General features: G+C 43.0%; 1 protein-coding gene across 2 annotated transcripts in view; it reads left to right on the top strand.

The window, feature by feature from the left end:
- Nucleotides 1-18,416, top strand: part of pag1 (phosphoprotein membrane anchor with glycosphingolipid microdomains 1) — a 59,087-nt gene that overhangs the window by 18,067 nt on the left and 22,604 nt on the right. The window contains exon 2 of one of the 2 annotated variants that reach the window (XM_037794787.1): nt 5,463-5,517. The exons of the other annotated variant lie outside the window; for it this stretch is intronic. The gene's annotated coding sequence lies outside the window, so the exon portion shown is untranslated. The remainder of the gene's footprint in view (nt 1-5,462; nt 5,518-18,416) is intronic. 2 annotated transcript variants of the gene reach the window in all.

The following is an 18,416-nucleotide window of genomic DNA, read 5'->3' as shown; positions in this document are numbered from 1 at the left end:
ATAAGTTAAGATATATTAATTTTAGTCGTATATTGTTTTTCTTGGTAATGTGTCTGAGGAAAATGTTGATATTCCCAACGGCCTCATCTTTTTCCTCTGTCATTATGCCTTTGCATTTACTGCATTATGTTACCCACTTGCTATCTTGCTAAATTGTTAGCCTCTGTGGCTTCTAGACGCCGACAGGAACATTAATATTTGCCGTTGCTTAGCAGCGGCAAAAACTAGCACAACTAAACCACTTGAATGCCACGCATATCTAGTACACGACTTCCTATGTTGTAAACACGAGTTTCATTTGAAGGCACCATTGATATGATGTATTCAAATTGTTTTTCTTTATCCGTGTGTGCTTTGCTGCTGCGTTCTTGCTCTGATTTGAATATAAATGTTCAGAGAATTGTTCTCTCTCAAGTTGTCAGGAGCAATAATAAAACAGTCTGATGAAGCCTGTTTTTCTATCTCGCGATAAATAGAACCAGTCTTCCTGTGCAGTGTTTGATAAAAACAGTCTGCAGTGCTGCTGAAGCAGGAGAGACGCAGGCTGGGGGAATTCCACAGCAGCTCTCGCTGTAGATTATTTGTCAGTTTGCTCCTCTCCCTTCACACACAAGCACCTTTGCCTTTCCTTGTAGTGATGCACACACACATACACTGACTCGTGACAATAAACGCACACCCGGTCATAAAGCGGTAAATTAAAAGCCTGAGTCAGAGTACCAAATGAGGCTGGGGGATTAGCTTCTTTTCAACCATGTTATGAAGGTTATTTTTAGGCTCCTCTCTGCCACACAATGCCTCATAAAAAAACAAAGCTGGTAGGGTTTGGCTTCTGAATACAGATACTCTGGCTCTGTTAGTTTTCAGCTCTCATTAACTTTGACTTCCAGTTAATGTTGCTTTTTATACGATGTAAACGGGGGTTTCTTGAGATGCGATGATTAAAAATAAATCAGTTTTTTTGTGTCTCTGCTTGTCTGACTCAGTTTTACACACACTAATAGACCTTCCCGTCTTTCCCTCCAAATATACACATTTACAATCCTTGTGCACGTACACACGGAAATCATTGTTGGCCCTCAGCCCTCACAGTAACTAATCACTCCGACAGCGTGGCCGTGCCCTCTCATTAAGCATGCTGTACGCTGAAAGCAACACCGCTAATGACTCTGCGTTGCCTGTTACAAACACAATACTTGCTGACTTAATATTATAATAGCAACACAAACTCTACAGACAGACAGACGACACTCCCGCCCAGCTGTTTTACCACTGCAGAGATGCTCTGGAGAATGTGTAATTTTCTGCTGTTAGATATTGAAATGAGCAACACAATAGCTGCTAGTTAATGTGTGCAGATGTGCTTTTCTGTATTCCATCAGCAGAGATTGCAACCTAAAGCCCCCCATGGTGCTCTCCCAACAAAATACCGCCACTGCTCCAGAAACTTCACATCCCATTTGCTCTGACGTCGGCGCTTTTTTGCTCCTGCGCTGTCATCTTGCATCCGCCGCTGATGGTTGGAAGTTAGCATATAGCCCACTCATCTACTCTATAGCCCGCTTGCGCTTCACGAACTTGACGTCGTCAGTCAAGCATGCACGGATTCAGTCAACAAGGATTTTCAGGGATGCAGATCACGGTGCTGTTGAATCCAAGTCAGCGTCTGAAACACACAATCTGCTTCTCCTTTAGTGTGTGGAGCTCTCCACGGATGTTGGGGTGTTGATTTGATTGTCAATGTCTCTACTTTGTTGCACTTCATGCACTTCTTTTGGCCCTCAGCAGTCTATCTGAATTGTTAGCTGCTGATGAATTGCATGGATAGGGTAACAGCATCGATTTCTCTTTTCTCAATGCGAGGAGGTTGCATATTGACTGTCTCAGTAACTCAATCGCTTGGATAATAGCACAGAGGAAAGAGTATTTGTCTGTGTATGAATACACGTGCATACAGCCTTGGGCTTGACATTGTCTGTCATTCTTTCCATTTATGATTGTGTGCAGTTACGCCCAAGTTGCACAGCAGTTTGTGAAATAGTCACGAAATTGAATGTATTGATTCGTGTACATAGACACGAATTTCACATTTGTTTTCGTGATGGTCAGCACAAAAACAATTTGTGTGTAATCCACGTAATTGTTAACTGGGAAGTATAAAGAGCGGCGAACGCCACGTAGGAAGGAGATCGCGGTGGATGGATGGGTCAAAAAACACCGGACTTTCGCCGAGGAGACCGGTGTTCGTGTCCCGTATGAAACCAGAAGTCAAAGTTACGGCACTTCTGGTGTTATTTAAACCCAAACCACGATCTTTTCCTCAATTTAACTAACTACTTTTGTTGCCTAAACCTAACCAAGTCGATCTACTCCTAACACTGGCTAAGTAGCTTTATTTTGAAAAGACTGGAGCGGAAATTGACACATGCGTCATGGAGTTTGTGTCCCGTGTGAAACCAGAAGTTAAAGTTGATATATTTGTCATGTAACTTCTGTACTTAAAATCGTTATTCAAAACCCAAACCGCAATCTTTTCCTAAACCTAACCAAGTAGTTTTATTTTGAAAAGACTCGTGCGTCAAAGATGCGTCACGTGTTGCTGGACATTCGAAGGAAAACACACAAAAAAATACGTTGTTGAAAGTCAAGCTGAGCATCATGTCTATGTACACAAATCAAATAGATTAAATTTCATGGCAGCTATGATGGCATGTACTTTATGAATATGTTTGTCTAGGTCATCGTATTGTGTTTTCATGTAAGTGTGTGCCTGTCTGTACATCTGAAAGGTCTGCATTATCAGCCTCTTGCCAACAAGCAAACGGAGAACCGCTGAGTTCTGTTCAGTCTGTGCATCGTCAAGGAGGCCCTGTCGCCCCGGGTTAGAGGGTTGCTAGGGGATGGATGGACAGACTGGCATCACCAAAGTGCCAGCTAGGCATGTGGGCACTTCGTATCCTGATTTCCTACTCTTTTTTCCCCTCGGCATCCTCCCCTTCATGCTGTATTTATTTAACCTTTATGAATATATAGGTACAAATGTTTTTTAGAAAAGTAATTTGGCTTTCTAGGAGGCATGAGGTTTATACAAACGAGTCTAATACCAAACGATCCGGGGATTAGGAAGCAAAGTTTGTGTGTTTGTGAGTATTTGTCTGGGTGTGTTTCTGTCCTCGCCAACAGGAAGCAAGCGCGCTGTCTCATCGTCCTCCTCTGCTCCAAACAAACACAGTGATTTTTATTCTGTCACAATTAGTAGCTCGTACATAATGAATGGAGTTTGTTTGTTTCCAATTATCGAGTCGTCGTGGTGATGAATAGGCGTGTTTGTGCGCTGCGGTCGATTGAATCCTTTTAATAGATTGTCATTTATTATCACTATTGTATATAAATAATCATGATGCGCCACTGGGATGGATGTTGTTTTAAGATATGTTGTGGTTGTGTGAGGGTATGTGTGTGTGTGAATATGTGTGTGTGTGTGAGAGAGGAAAGGAAAGGAAAGGAGTGGAGGTTTGAGGCGCCAACAAAGAGGATATGTCTGGCAGCTGTGTCATTTCGCAGAGTAAAGGATTATGGGAGAATTACAGCGAATGAGCAGGAGGACCCGTACACACAACTTTCCCTCTACATTGTGTGTGTGTTAAGGAGTGAGTGAGACTCTGTGTACTGTACGTTCATCGCTCACTTCCTGCCAGTGACTCGCTACTGTTGCATTCACAGCAGCTGGCACTGCTTTAGTCACAGTCTACCTGTGACTTCCTGTAAATGCACACACTGTACTTAACTGTTACTCTTACTGTTACTGTTACTGTTACTGTTACTGTACGATTACCATAGAACGATTATAGGATTATTTTAACGCTTTAGTAAATATTGACACGGTGACTTCTAACTTTCACAGCCGTCCATTCTGCTCTTTACCATCAGCATGACTGCAGAATGTGAGTTGTTGCATCAACCTGTCAGAAAGCCAGACGCACACACCCCAGTGATGTACAAAGCCAGCCAGTCATCGGGGATAATTAATGAATAATATGTCTGTGGTTTTTTTTTTGTGTGTGTGAATGTGTCATCTCTCATGCACTCTCTTATACGCCACCACTTCAAGGTTGTTTTTAAATCCAGCGAGGCGTCCCTGAGTGTCTCTGAGGGCGCCGTTATGCATTGTCATTTTTACGGCTTATTATTGGGACGTGCTGCTTCGGTGCGACACGGCCCGCCGAGCGATAACAAGACCTGGGGAGAGGGTGCCCGACCTCCGAATGTCGGGAGGGATGTTAACAAGCTTTTTCTTGATCCCCGGGTGTTTGTTGTGCAACACACACACACACACTCTTGGCACTGATGTGCGGTTACACACTGACTCCCTCACATGATAGCATCAATCTGTTGTGGATGGATAAAGTAATGTCAGCCATAAAACCAAATGGGTGTGTCCGGGAGGAGAGAGAACCAGCTACTGAGCTCCGAGAGGGTTTTTAAAAGACACAAAGAGGCCCAGGTGTTGACAGGTTTACTGATGAGCCCAGCAGGTGTTGCCAGTTTTGCTGATGACCCTTTCTGCCACGCCCCGCCTCCAGTACCTGCGAGGAAAGCAGCCACACAAACCCAGTATTAGGCAGACAGGGCGGAGAGAGTCGCCACAGGCTACAACTAACTTCATTATTTATTCATCTCCTTTTTCTGATTCATAATTTAGTGTATGTGTAGGGTCAAACATGATGACAGTTTTCCACCATAAGTCATCAAAGCCAAAAGTCATGCCTTAAAGCAACATATTTTATCTGACAGTTAAATGGAAGTCAATACATAATGAATGATTTTAAGCATAGAAAAGCAAATCCTCACATTCGGGGAGCTGCTGGCTGACATACAGTAGTCGCCATCTTTAATATAATGACTTCAAAAGTGATCCATAAGTGCTGGTTAATAATTAGATATGATAATTTATCATTGTTTCAATGGAATCATGTCGTGATGATATATTGAGATATCATGATACACAATTACGTCGTCTAAATTGATAATAACAAGCGCATACTAACTCAAATTTCTCAGAAAATCGGATCATTTTGCACTAAAGTTCTTAATAAAATGAGAAAATACTATACCATATATTTAATTTACACAGGCGTATTCAAAAATAGGCTTTACTATGTGGTTATTTCATTTATATTTCAAATGTTTATTTATTGACAGAAAACATGCTATATTGTGATATATATTGTTATTGAGATATGAAATCATCTATATTGGGATAGAAGATTTTGGCCATATCGCCTAGGCCTAATTGAAAGGTTTATTGATTAGTGTGTCATGCGTCCTACCAAGCATCATGTTACTAGTTGTATGTTTTCATTATTGGGTAATCTGTCAGTTATTTTCTCGATCAAATGATTAATTGTTGTTGATTAATTGTCATAAAAATAATAAAAAAAATGCCCATTGTGTTTTCCCAGATTTCAAGAGGACAACTTCAAGTTTCGGATCCGATCAACAGTCCTAAACACAAAGGTAATCACTCTACTATCATACAAGACGATGAAAACCAGCACAAATCTACATTTGAGAAGCTGGAATCAGTGAATTTCCACTTAATTTTCTGTCAATCGATCAATCATTTCAGCTCTCTTCAGCTGTAACTATATGAAAAGCTGGGGATTCGATCACCTGCATATCAACTCCCTATTCCAATATTTCCCGTCACTCTCTGCCATCAAAACCATCCAAAATAAAATGCCATGAAGAACTTCTTCTTTGACACTGATTGTCCGTCAGTGGACTCATCAGTGACACTGAAAAACTACCTGCGAATGCCACAGAGACCAAATCGATCCCCCCTGTCATTTTAGGGTCATGAAGCTGCATTCAAATAGTGAAAGACTGTAATCCTGGCTGCTCCGTCAGCAGTGCCTCTTTATGGGTCAGCGCTCTAATGGGCACCATGTGTGCTGCAGGTTTGACGCCAGGTTGTAACACATGTCACATATTTCACCTTTTCACACATCCTGTCTTTGATGTTGCTCCTAATTTTACAAAAAAAACACTACGTGTTACTCAACTCAGCACATCACAGGATGAGGCTGTTGAACTCATTATGGAATCATCATATGGATCATCTGCTCGACGCCTTGATCAATTATTCATAGAAATAGACTCTGATGTGAATAAGAAGCACCTCTGTGTTCAGCTAGGACAGCAGTACGTGTGTCAAATATCTCAATAACTTTCTATTACAAGAGTTTTTAGCCTCCCAAAGGTGTTGAGATTTCCCTCAGGGGGCTAAATTGAGTCTCCCAGCAGCTTGTTGTGCTCCAGCAGTCGATTCACGTCTTCTTCTACTTCACTTCCACTCTATTGCTTTCTTTTCCTGTAGAAATCTTAGAGGATGAGGCGGGAGCTTTTTGGACTGACTCCAAACATCCGTTTCTTTACCTCCACGGATCCTCACATGAAAGGGCTTTCAGCTGGACTTGACTTTTTCCTTTTACTGTTGCAGTCTGGCTGATTTAACGGGCCCTCATGACCCTACAGTGAAATATAAGGCCATTATAAAGTGTGTTGTTTTATCATATCTCTCTTTTCTCTCTTCTCTCCTTTTAATTAATGAAGTTAGGGGATCTATGGGGAAGGTGCTTTTGAAGCTAAGTGATACTTTATACGCAGTAGTAGTCAAGAAAGTTTGTTAGGAAAGATTAAATTAAACTTCTAGTCATAGGTAGTTGAAGTATTTCTTTATTTACTTTTATTTTCGGTTCCTGAGAGTCACTTGTATTTCCACTTTAAATTCACTTGGAGGTTAAAAACACATTTTGCATTTCCTGCTTGCATCAAAAAAAAAGTGTGATCTTTTGTGGCTTTTTTTATGTTTCCTCAGAAGTATTTTTTTTTTCTTCGCCCGTGAGATTTTTCAAAACAGAAGTGTCAGCGTCTTCATGGCCAATTTTTGTAAACAAAACACACTGAAAAAGGACTTGAAAGCTGAAATTTCTCTCTGCTCAAGAAAGAATCCCCAACTTCAAACAATGGGAGTCCTCCATTTCAAAGGCGGACAACTTCAAACTCCTAGGGGCCTGTGTTTGCAGAAGTTGTGACTAATTTGGCCACAGTAACACGGGGTGCAACCAGCTGTTTAATAGTGGCCTATCAGCAGAACAATAGCTGCGATAGCAACACGCTGGAGGAGGGCTAACTCTGCCAAGCTATAACCGACAGGTCTAACCACATGACAAGGCCTGGAGAAGTCAAAACACAGGAAATTAGCTGTTGTTTACTTTCGCTCGTCTAGACTTGCTCCTACTAATTAAGTGCAAAGAGCCCCCTCGTGGATTCCTCATCTCTAAGGAGCGAGCGTTCAAGGTTACCGCTGTGCTGGGTGTTTCATTGTTTGTGCTGTTTCTCAAACAAGGCAGTGTTTGACCCATTTGTGGCCCCTAGGACTGTGCGGCGTTACAGCCATACAGTAATCCCCCAGCGACCCAGAAAGTCATTTCTAGAGCAGCTGGTTATGTGGGCCGTAGGCCTAATGACACAACAATAGCGTCATATGGCTGAGAAAGTGTTAAAGACAGCGGGGGTTCGGCAACTTAGTGTACATTATTAAAAGCAGCACGGAAAATTCTAGGGCTGACCCGAGTGCTTCGTAGCTGTGAAGCTTTGACCATTGCCAGGGTATTCAACCTCCTAATCACTATTTGAATGCTTCGTTTTAAAAAAATATATATTTTTTTTTATATATAAGAATGTAATAATAATGAACTGCACTGAAATATGGGAGATGGAGACAGACAGACAGAAGAACATGTCAGCCTGCCGAGCTGCGCTGCTCTGCGAAGCTTCGAATATTTCTCACCGAAGCTTCGAACCCCAAAAAATGGTATTTGGGACAGCCCTAGAAAGCTCATGCCACACTGTCCACCACACTGCCCCAAAGTTCAGCTCTGCTACAAGTGATTATAGTTGCCTAAAAGCAGCTGCAGTGCATCTTGGGTATGTGAGCTGCCACTGAGTGATGGGTCTTAGCACATACACAAATTGCTGTATGTGTACTGCCGAGGGTTTTATTAACAGGAGAAGGGCTGTTGTCAGTTATCCGAGCCGTGCATAGGATTAGAATGAAGTATTGCGTGTGTTTATGTGTGTGTGTGTGTATGTGTGTGTGTGCGCTGTATTACTGAGGTGAGGGATAATAAGAATAATGCTGTCTGATTTTTTTATTCAATTTTAGTGGCTTAACTTTTAACGCTAATGTCTCCAGTAGAGTGCAGCTGCATCATTTTACCCGACGTATTAGTACAAAACAAAAGGCTGAAGGTTGACAGATTTTCCCATCATGCTGCTGCATTCACGCCACCCCTCATGGGGCTTTTTGGAGGACGGTGCGAGGACAGGGGGGGTAAACCGAGAGGACAATCCCAACAAACTACACGGTTCTCTGGGGCGTCTTTTTCCAGATGAGGCCGTCGTCTCACGGCCTCTGATGAGTGTGTGTGTGGGTGGCCTGTTTACATTCCACTGATTCCTCACGGGAATCCCGCTCTCTATCCTCTGTTCCCCGGCTTATTTGCCTGGGACATGTGTGTGTGTTTAGAATATTTTTAGACTTCTCACTGGAGTACAATTGGCAACTGTCCTCACACCAGAGCTCACCCCCTCACAAATAAACACATCCTGCTGGACTCTTTAACCTTGAGTTGAAGTTGAAAGTGGGAATGCTCATGTGTACGGTATGCACCTAAACGCATCATCCTGTGCAGCCCTGAGTACTTAAAACAGTTTGTGTACATAAAAGTGTCCACTGTGTGCAATTTTCTAGCTCTCTAATGGCGATTTCTAGGAAATCCCACACAACAAATTTGTTGTTGGAAGTGAGGGGATTGCGGATGTCATTTTTGTGCCCAAGCAGCTTAGTGACAAAATCTGCAATCTCTCCTCTGGCTCTGTTCACACTGTTAATTCCTCTTTAAGACATGATGGCATGCTGTGTTTCTGTTGGATAGTAAACAGCAGAGCGGGACATTTTAAAGAGTTCAAGAGGTGGTTTACTTTGTTCAGCATCTATTTAAAGACACCGGTTTTCCTTTTGATTGACTTCCTTGTTTTAGAAAGCTTCGCCATCTACACAGAGCAACTTCCCGTCTGCTCTGATAGCCACAATAATTGATATGACGCTGATAGACTTGTCAGGAAGTTCTCAAGTAACCGAGCCATAAAGACAAGTCATTATCACCGTAACATGATGTCATGTGTTGCATTACACATTTCACCCAGGGTGATATCAACAGGAAAAAAAAATCCCCATCAGCAGCACTCGAGGGGTCAGAGCGGCGTGGAGTGTGTGTGCTGTGCGGAGCGTGTTAAGTGTCCAGGGCTTTGCTAATGGCCTAATGTGAGTTTGCGGTCTGGAGCATTGAGAGGTAATTTACGAATGCTGTAAACGTAATGGCTCTTGATTTTCGAGGGGGCACTCTGGAAGAGTGTGCGTTGGGTTAAAGTTCAGACGTGTGTGTGTTTAGTCACAGTGGTGTGTATATAAGCGGGTGAAAGGAAAACAAATTAAAAACAAAATTAATGAGTTGGAGGAACCAACTATTGCCCGTCAGATTGACACATAGAAGCATTTTCTGATATGGTTAAGGTTTGGTTAGGTTTAGTTAGGGCTGTTGCTGTGAAGGAATTTCCCCTGTGGGGATAATGATTGGCTCAACAGCATGATATGCCATATTATTGCCTTTTTTTTAATTACTTATATTATCCTGATTTTAGTGCTATATAAATAAGCTTTATTGTAAGGCTATTAATAGGTATATTGTTGCTTTTTAAATGATAAAGATGTCGTACTTGTTTATTGTTAAATGCAGAACACAGAAAGGCAATGAGGCGCAGTAAGGTTTTTTTTTCCAGCTGAGACGCTTTGGTTGCATTGCGTTGATACGGAATATCTACAGAAGTAAATATGGCGCCACAAGGTAGCTCTGGATGAAGGGAAGGCTGAAGCACATAGGGAAACTGGGAGGATGGACCCGCCCGTCTATGCGTATTGATTTCTCCTCCGTTGTTGTAGTTGTTGTTCAGCACTTGTAGCCTACATGTAGGATGTAACACTTGGTATTTGTGGTATTTGTCCCGCCCCTCCTCCATTGTGATTGGATGGCTGGGTGAAAAATTAAAGTGACGAGTGCAGCATTTTACCCAAAGGTGAACATTTTTCAACTCTCGGCGACTAGAAAATAAATGTGCAGCGCTCAGTGCAGAACAGACGCTTAGCGCCTCGTTACGCTGCTGCCGTAGCATAGTGTAAATACCCGGCGCTCCCATTGCAACAGAAAAAAACGTGAACAAAGCGGTTGTGGCGGTTGTGGCGGTTGTGGCGGTTGTGGCGGTTGTGGCGGTTGTGGCTGTTGTGGCTGTTGTGGCTGTTGTGGCGGTTGTGGCTGTTGTGGCTGTTGTGGCTGTTGCTTGTCATCCCCTGCGGTTGGCTTGTCAATAGTGCAGTTATTTCGAAGACGCTAGGTTTAGTGACAGAAAGAACTTGGTTATGGTTATGAACACATCATGGTTTGGGTTCGAGTAAAGTACTTTGTTAAGGCTAGAGGACCTTTGTTGTCATGGTTACGACAATAATAACTTAGGGAACGATCATGGTCATCTGCTGTCTCCTGTGTCAAAGACGGATGTTTTTTATTGACACGCCCATCCGCCCAACCTCCTCTCTCTGTGTCTGTATTCCACTCACTTTTCCACCTGTGTGTGTCACTCTGTGAATAATATCAGTGAGTGTCACCGACGCTCCCTCCACACACCTCGCCACATTATCCACCCATTGTGTCAGGATGGATTTGCCTCTGGCCACATGGGCTTCCTTGAAAGTGTCAGAGTGTGAAGGTGTCTCAGTTTCATTTTCCTCTCTGCTGCCGCCTGCTCGCTGAGGGCTTTAATGTATTCTTTCACTGGGCTCCCTCCACGTCTCTCTCTGTCACGCTGATTGTCTGTCGCCTGCTAATTGGTTCATCTCTATTCTGATGACTGTGTGTCTGTTTCTCGCTGTATTTGAATGTCTCAACTCCCGTGTGTGTGTGTGTAAATAACTGTGTACATGTGTGTGTGTGTGACTGACAGCAGATTTTCCGCCACCAGCAGGCGTTCAGTTTGCTGCTCCGATGCACATTCAGTTGGTTCATTTGGTTTTCAGCGCTCCCTCGGGACACGCTGAGCCGCCCCCATTAACTGATTTGAGAAGGGCTGTGGCAGCCGCCGCCGCTTTGTAAATAAATATTATACGGTGTTATATATTTATTATACATGATTTGGCCCTCTAGTTCATGAAGCTGATGAATAATAGCACGCGGTGTGAAGAAATGGGAAGCTATTGTGCAGTTTTTGGCTCCAGTTGTGGTTGTAAAGAGACGTCTGCGGTGCATAACTACAGATGTTTGGTCTCTTCACTGGCAAACAACAGGTGGTAAAGAGTGGGTCAAACAGCCCACTTTGAATGTTAGCTGGAATGTACTGTAACGAACTTGCTTTCACGTTGTGGTTTTAAAGGTTGCCAAAATGTGCCAGACTATTACTTGGCCAGGTGCTGTGACTTCCTGGAGGCTCCACTTGGCGACCTCATAGTGATGACAGGACTCCAGGAAGTCACTGTACCCAGCCAAAACATAGTTCAAAAACCTCAAGTTAATGTTTCTACACTGATGTTCAAACGTTTTTAAAACATAGACAGTATGGCATTATGTTTTTGGGTTGTCCGTCCGTCCAATGTAGCACAAACGTCCACTTGGACTCAAATATCAAATGATTGGATATTGATGGTCAAAGGTCGAAGGTCAAAGTCACTGTGACCTTACGTCCGTCCAATTCTCGTGAAAGGGATATCTCAGGAACGCGTGGAGCAAATTTCTTCAAATTAGGCACAAACATCCACTTAGACTCTCTAATTAACTGATTCGATTTTGGTGATCAAAGGTCGCTGTTATCTCAAAAAAAAAACGTTTTTGGCCGTAACTCAAGAATTCATACCCTAATAATGACCATTTCACACAAATGTCTAATAGAATAAAATGTTGACATGATGACATTTTGGAAAGACATGGATGTAAACTGCAAGGCATACAACTGCAACAAAAACATAATTTGTGCACATTCTCTCCAAATATGCTACCTGTTTTGATTCTTCCTCTCTGACCTGGAGTGCCTCTTCTTCGCTGAACGCCCTCCCCACTTACCGACATGAAATATGGAATAAGGTTCGGCTTGTGAAATGAGAAATCAAATGGAATAGTGGAAAAGGTGGAGGCAGCGGCGCCGTATCTGCCTGGTGCAATCTTCCACAGTTGCTCAGGCGTGTGCTGGATGGATTTAACCAGAAATCTGATGATTGCTGTGTGAGGGTTGCCACATCTTGCAGCCCCCCCCTTCTCCTTGCTCTTATAGAGGTTGCCATGTACTGTATGTTTGGCTGCAAACCCCCCTCGGTCACCGCCAGCCGTCCAGCCCACCCCCAGCTGCTGCTGTTTCTGATTGTAGATATGCCCTTTGAGTCCCCGCAGGCTTCCATATTTTACCATATCTTTATGGGCTAGCAGACATGTTGAATATGTCATGGTTAGGAGAGGGACAGAGAGGTGAGAGAAGAGGTTGAGGGCGTGAGGATGAAGAGAGAAAGGTGGAGGGAGAACAGACCGACTGATTAGACAAAGAGAGGAAGGACAAGATCAGAGATAGAAATCACAGCAAAGAAGACGGAACAGAGGACAGTTTACCGGTGGTTCATGTGAGAGGGAGGACAAGGGCCGTTGGATGAGTGTGTGTGTGTGGTTGTTGGGAGTGGGACAAAAAATCGATTCACCTATGTATCGCAATTTTGATTTACGATTTTGAAATAGATTTTTTAATGGCAGAATCGATATATTTACTTCATTTGAGGCTATGCGGAGGTAGAAGGAAGTTACTGCTTTTATTGTTATAGTCTGAGTGACGTGACGTCATATCCGCTCTGTATCCGTCAACCAAAACAAACCACAATGAGACGAAACAACGAAGCAGAAAATGGCGGAGGGTCCGTGTGGATACGACCTGCACCCTCACATTTTAAATCCAACATGGTAAACACTACACATACAGGAAAGTATGGAAACACTTTGGGTTTCACACATTGCCAGGAAAAGCGGAGCTAGACATCACGGCTAAAGCTGCATGCTAACTCTGTCATGAGCAGGAAACGTTATCGTATTGGGGTAACGTGCGGTCAAGCCAGTAGTCACTCTCATCTCTGTGGTCAAATCGGCGGACGCTACAACTGTAGAGCACCCATATACTGACATTTATGTTAAATGCATTAAAACAGCCGCGATGGAGCTGACCATGGACGGATAAAGCAATACAGCAGTACAAAGCTGACGGGAGAGAAAGCAACGGACTAGTTAGTGGAATTATACACGTGTGACTACGTCCGGTTTTCAAAATAAGGTGTGAAAAAAGGGAACTGTAAAAAGAAAATACCACTAATTTGTGAGGGAAATGTCTTTATTCTTTGATTTTTGGGTTGCTGTAAAAAATATAATAAATAATTCCTGACAATTAAGGATATATTTGACTTCAGGACATCTCACATGTAGAAAATCAAACATTTTTACTCTATCAGTTTAGATATTTTCCAAAATAAAAGTGATGATTCAACTGTTTCTCATGGTCTAGTGTTAAAAAAAAGTTAGCAAAAATCGTAATAAATCGTAATATCAAATTGCAATACTTGTAGAATTGCAATACTTAAAAATCGCAATACATATGGAAACGGCACCCAAGTATCGTGATAATATCGAATCGGGAGATAGGTGTATCGTCCCAGCCCTACTGGTTGTGGTGTGATATTAAACAATCCCAGCTAGTAGAAGTATGTCTGAAAAATGGCTCATACCAAAAGGTCAGAAGCTGCCTCAGCTTCCTTCCACACCTTCACTTTTTCATTCCTAACTCTTCTCTCCTTAACCCCTCCTCAAATATGCACACACACACACACACACCCATTAGCAAACCAGACTTGTGTTCCCTCTCAATGTGTTATATAGTCCGACGTTGCCGAGGGTACAAAGGGTCCGACCCCCCGCCACTCGCCCCCCTCTAATAAACCCACCCCTGCTGTGGTCGGAGCCTTGTAAAGAGACGGATCACATTTCCATTTTAGTTGCTCATCTGCTCACACACACACTCACACACACACACTATTAATTCCCCCCTATTGCCCCTGCACCTTTTGTCCAAAAGGCCGGTGTCACAGGAGGAGATAAATGAAGTGCTGCGCAGCAATTTTCAGAGCAGCGGCGGCAGCGTGTAGCCTCAACAGCTCAGGGGTGTGTCTGCAAGAAAGAATTATATTGCCGCGTGTTAATGCATCTTTGATAGGGAGTGTGTGTTGTCCACCTCATCGGCACATGTGTATTTGCATCTCCAGGCATCTGTTGCATCTCATTAGCAGCTTTTAGAATGAATTACCTCACACACACAATATCCTTCATTCTATTCCATCCTCCCTGATAATCCCTTTATCTTGGCGGCTATTCAGCACATAAAGGCCAGTGGCACTGAATAATGATGTGGTCGTATCTACTCCTCATTCACGTTAATGCTAATCTTCATCGCAAGGTGACATCGATGGAGAAATTTTATGCGTGCAGTCGTTCGGCGCTGAATAAATCTACCTGATCATAATAATAAGCGTGATATTATTCTTAAGAGGAGAACGGTCTGCTTTTTTCAGTTCAGTATCAATTTAGCTGGAGAGCAGGAGTCAAAATGACTCACAAACAGACAGGCACCCTTTGTTAGCTTCGCAGCCCCGTCCGTGCTCTTCGTCCTCAAATTCCGAGAGTTCAACAGTTCATTCCCCCCCTCAAACCCTCCATTAGTGTTTGCAGAGAAGGTCACTTACAACGTGAGTGACAATCCCTGAAATCAGTACAACAATCCATCTCCGTTCTTCGTGCTCAACGCTGCCATTTACATATTCGGATGACACGCCTGGCTGGTTTGTTTAATCGCAGAAAATTGCTCCGCAGCACAATTACCGAAGTGTGTTTTGTTTTAGCATTTTATTATTAACCGAGCGGCAACGCTGTCACAAAGCTAATCAATTTGAGACAATGACATTTCCTGCAGGAGTGAGGGGAATAAAAAGTGCTTCGTCAGGATGTGGAGGGTAAAATAATGTCTTGAATTTAGCTCAGTTAATTACAAGTTAATCGACGATTGCTTGCTAAGCAGCAGTTTTTGCTTGACATATTCAGAGGGTAGTCATGGTTTTGGGAGTTGCAGACAGTCATGTTTTTACTGATGGGTGAAGCTGTTAACACCGGCGACAGTACTATACACTTCCCCTTTCGAGGAGCGGAGGGAGTCTGCGAAATAGAGTTGAAATTGAAAGATTTATCATGAGTAAGCAAGAAGCGACTAAAGCGAGGCCTGAGAAACCTGTTTTTTGTGAGAACGAAAGAAGGGAGGGAAGGAAAAAAGTGGAAGTGAAATTGAAAGGCTTTAAGTGTTCGAGGGTGAGAGAGTGAGTATTCTTTCTGTAAAGCCACCCACTGTTGAACTCAGTGGAACGAACGCTCACAGAATCAAGTCCAAATGATTTAAATGCAGAGCAACGGCCCCGGGCCTCGGCAAAAAAGACGATATTAGGGTAGATAAAGTAGAAGAAAGAGGGGAAAAGATTTGTCAAGTATTAAATACTCTCTTGCTTTTTGTAAATGTATGCATATATTTATTATTGGAAATCAATTAACAACACAAAACAATTACAAATATTGTCCAGAAACCCTCACAGGTACTGCATTTAGCATAAGAAATATGCCCAAATCATAACATGGCAAACTGAAGCCCAACAGACAACAACAGCTGTCAGTGTGTCAGTGCGCTGATTTGCCCCAAACTGCATGTGATTATCATAAAGTGGGCATATCTGTAAAGGTGAGACTCGTGAACGTCAACACTCAGTACTTTCCCACTACATGAGACATGCAGACAGAGTAGACAATAACTTTCCACTGTTGCACAAAGAGGCATCACTACCTACATCGTAATTTTCCATTACAGTACCCATAAAACCCATTTTCATTCACATATCTTGATGTCAGAGGTCAAGGGACCCCTTTGGAAATGGACATTACCGTTTTTCCTCGCCAAAATTTAGTGCAAGTTTTATTTAACCTCCTTCACGACAATCTAGTATGACATGGTTGGTACCAATGGATTCCTTAGGTTTTCTAGTTTCATATGATGCCAGTCAAAAACTTCCAAAAGATCGACTGCGTTGATGCATTAAAGAAATGAGTGGCATTAAAACGAATTTGCGTTAACGTGTTATAACCACGTTAACTTTGACAGCCCTAGTTTTGTTTTAAAGTGACGTTACCATCCTCTATTTGGCACTAAATACCCAGAAATTCAGAGCTTAACATTTTACAACCAGTAGTCAGACGAGCAAACGCCCGAGGCGATCCAGCCTCAGTAGAGTTGCAGCTTTGTGTGCATCCAGTTTGAATACAGTAGTTTCTGCCTCAGTAGCCTTTTCTGTGCAGAAAAACATCTGCAGGCAACCGAAGACTTCTCCACGGTCACCAGTGTCCTCGAAATCCGGGAAAGGAAGACAGGAAATGTCTCTTTCCCATGGGGCCGTGTGACATTAACTAGAGGCAGATTTTACACACACGTGTTTACACAAACCCTGCACATACACACTCACACAGAGCCCCTGTGGACTGTAGTGGGTCTGCGAGGTCACAGAAATGCTCAGGGAGACGGGAGCGTTGTCATTTATGGTGAAGACATTAGACACATGTTGCTGTTTCTGCGGCCTCGCAGCTGGGAGGGATTCAGGAGAGGAGGTTGAATTCTTGAAACCAGATTTCTCCGGTTAACCACGAGACCACCCTGCCGTCCCGGAGGATGTAGTTCACCTCTCTTACTAAATGTTTTCATAGTGGTACATTATGCATACAGAGAAAAGGAAAAAGAACAAACATATGTGAGGAATGACAGATAAGACTCTTGGTAGCACGGCTGTTGCGTCTCTTTGAATCTATCAGGAAGAACTTCAGGGTGGAAACGCTCATCTGCTCGGGGGTGAAAACGCTTCATATTTCATTATTATATGTCCCTAGTGTGAGATCGATATAAATGCTGCCGCTAGCAGATATAGCTACTGTATCTCATAGGAGAGAGGAGTCCTGTGTGTATGGATGAAGATGTAACACACATCTGTAATATGAGAGAGGGAGATCGGAGGGGGGGGAGAAATCAGGGAGCCTTGCTAAATTATGCAGTTTCAATTTCCCCATTTAGGGAGGATAGATCAATTTCTCATGCTAAAACCATTAACCCTTAGGATGGGCAGCGTTGCCGTGGCAACACAAATTATGTCCCCCTGATCAGAGGCACCTGTTTTCATGCTCGCAGACACACATGTACACACGCAGACACGGACAGTGATTAGTAAATTAGATACACACACACACACACCTCATTTATGAACTGACACTTGTAGGTTTCTTTATTTTTAATGATGCATTTAATTCAACAGATATGGCCGTGCCTCTGCATGTGTTTTTGTGCGTGTGTGTGTGTGTGTGTATGTTCTTTAATTGCATTGTCTCAGTCAAGGCAGCGTCCCTCTTGCACTGCAGCCTGTGGGGAGCTGTATTTCATCAACGCTCCCTGGGGATGGGCGTGTGTGTACGTGTGTGTCACTATGACTATGTGTGCTTTCTGCTTTTGCCGCTTCTTTCTCTCTCTCTCTTTCATCTCTTCTTTTAGAGTTGTCTTCTCTCTTCTTTCTTTTGGTTGCCTTATGGTTTCTGCACCCCCCTCCTCTTCCTCTCTTCATCTTCCCCTCCCTCCTCTCTCTTGGCAGACGTCCCCTATCCTTCATCTCCCCTCCCCCCATGTCTCCCACCCCCACCATCCAATCCAAATGGCCCTCCGGTCAGGACACAAGATGGTCAGTGGTGTGTTTATTATCTGGTGCATCCATGTTCATTGGTTTTTCTGCTTCTATAATGACCAGTGGAAGTCCCCTAAAAAAAAAAACCTTTAAAATAGCTTTTTGTGCATTCAATTTGAATGTATGTATTTATATACAATATAGGGAAGTTCTTTTTCTGTTTGAATGGGTTTTATTCCAAATTTAGTACACAATGTATGCTACTGTTGGAAAAAACAACAGTACAGAGACCCTGCAGGGTTCTGTGTTGTTGTTAGTGCACATACGGCCTTTGACTTGTGCTTATAGACACTGCAATAGGGCTGCAACTAATGATTATTTTCATTGTTGATTAATCTGTTGATTATTTTCTTGATTAATTGTTTGGTTTATAAAATGACAGAAAATCGTGAAATTTCGATCAGTGTCTCCCAAA

The sequence above is a fragment of the Sebastes umbrosus genome, chromosome 15 (assembly GCF_015220745.1).
Source record: "Sebastes umbrosus isolate fSebUmb1 chromosome 15, fSebUmb1.pri, whole genome shotgun sequence".
NCBI lineage: Eukaryota > Metazoa > Chordata > Actinopteri > Perciformes > Sebastidae > Sebastes > Sebastes umbrosus.
Note: the sequence above shows the minus strand (reverse complement) of the source record. Positions and strands in the feature narration are given on the sequence as shown.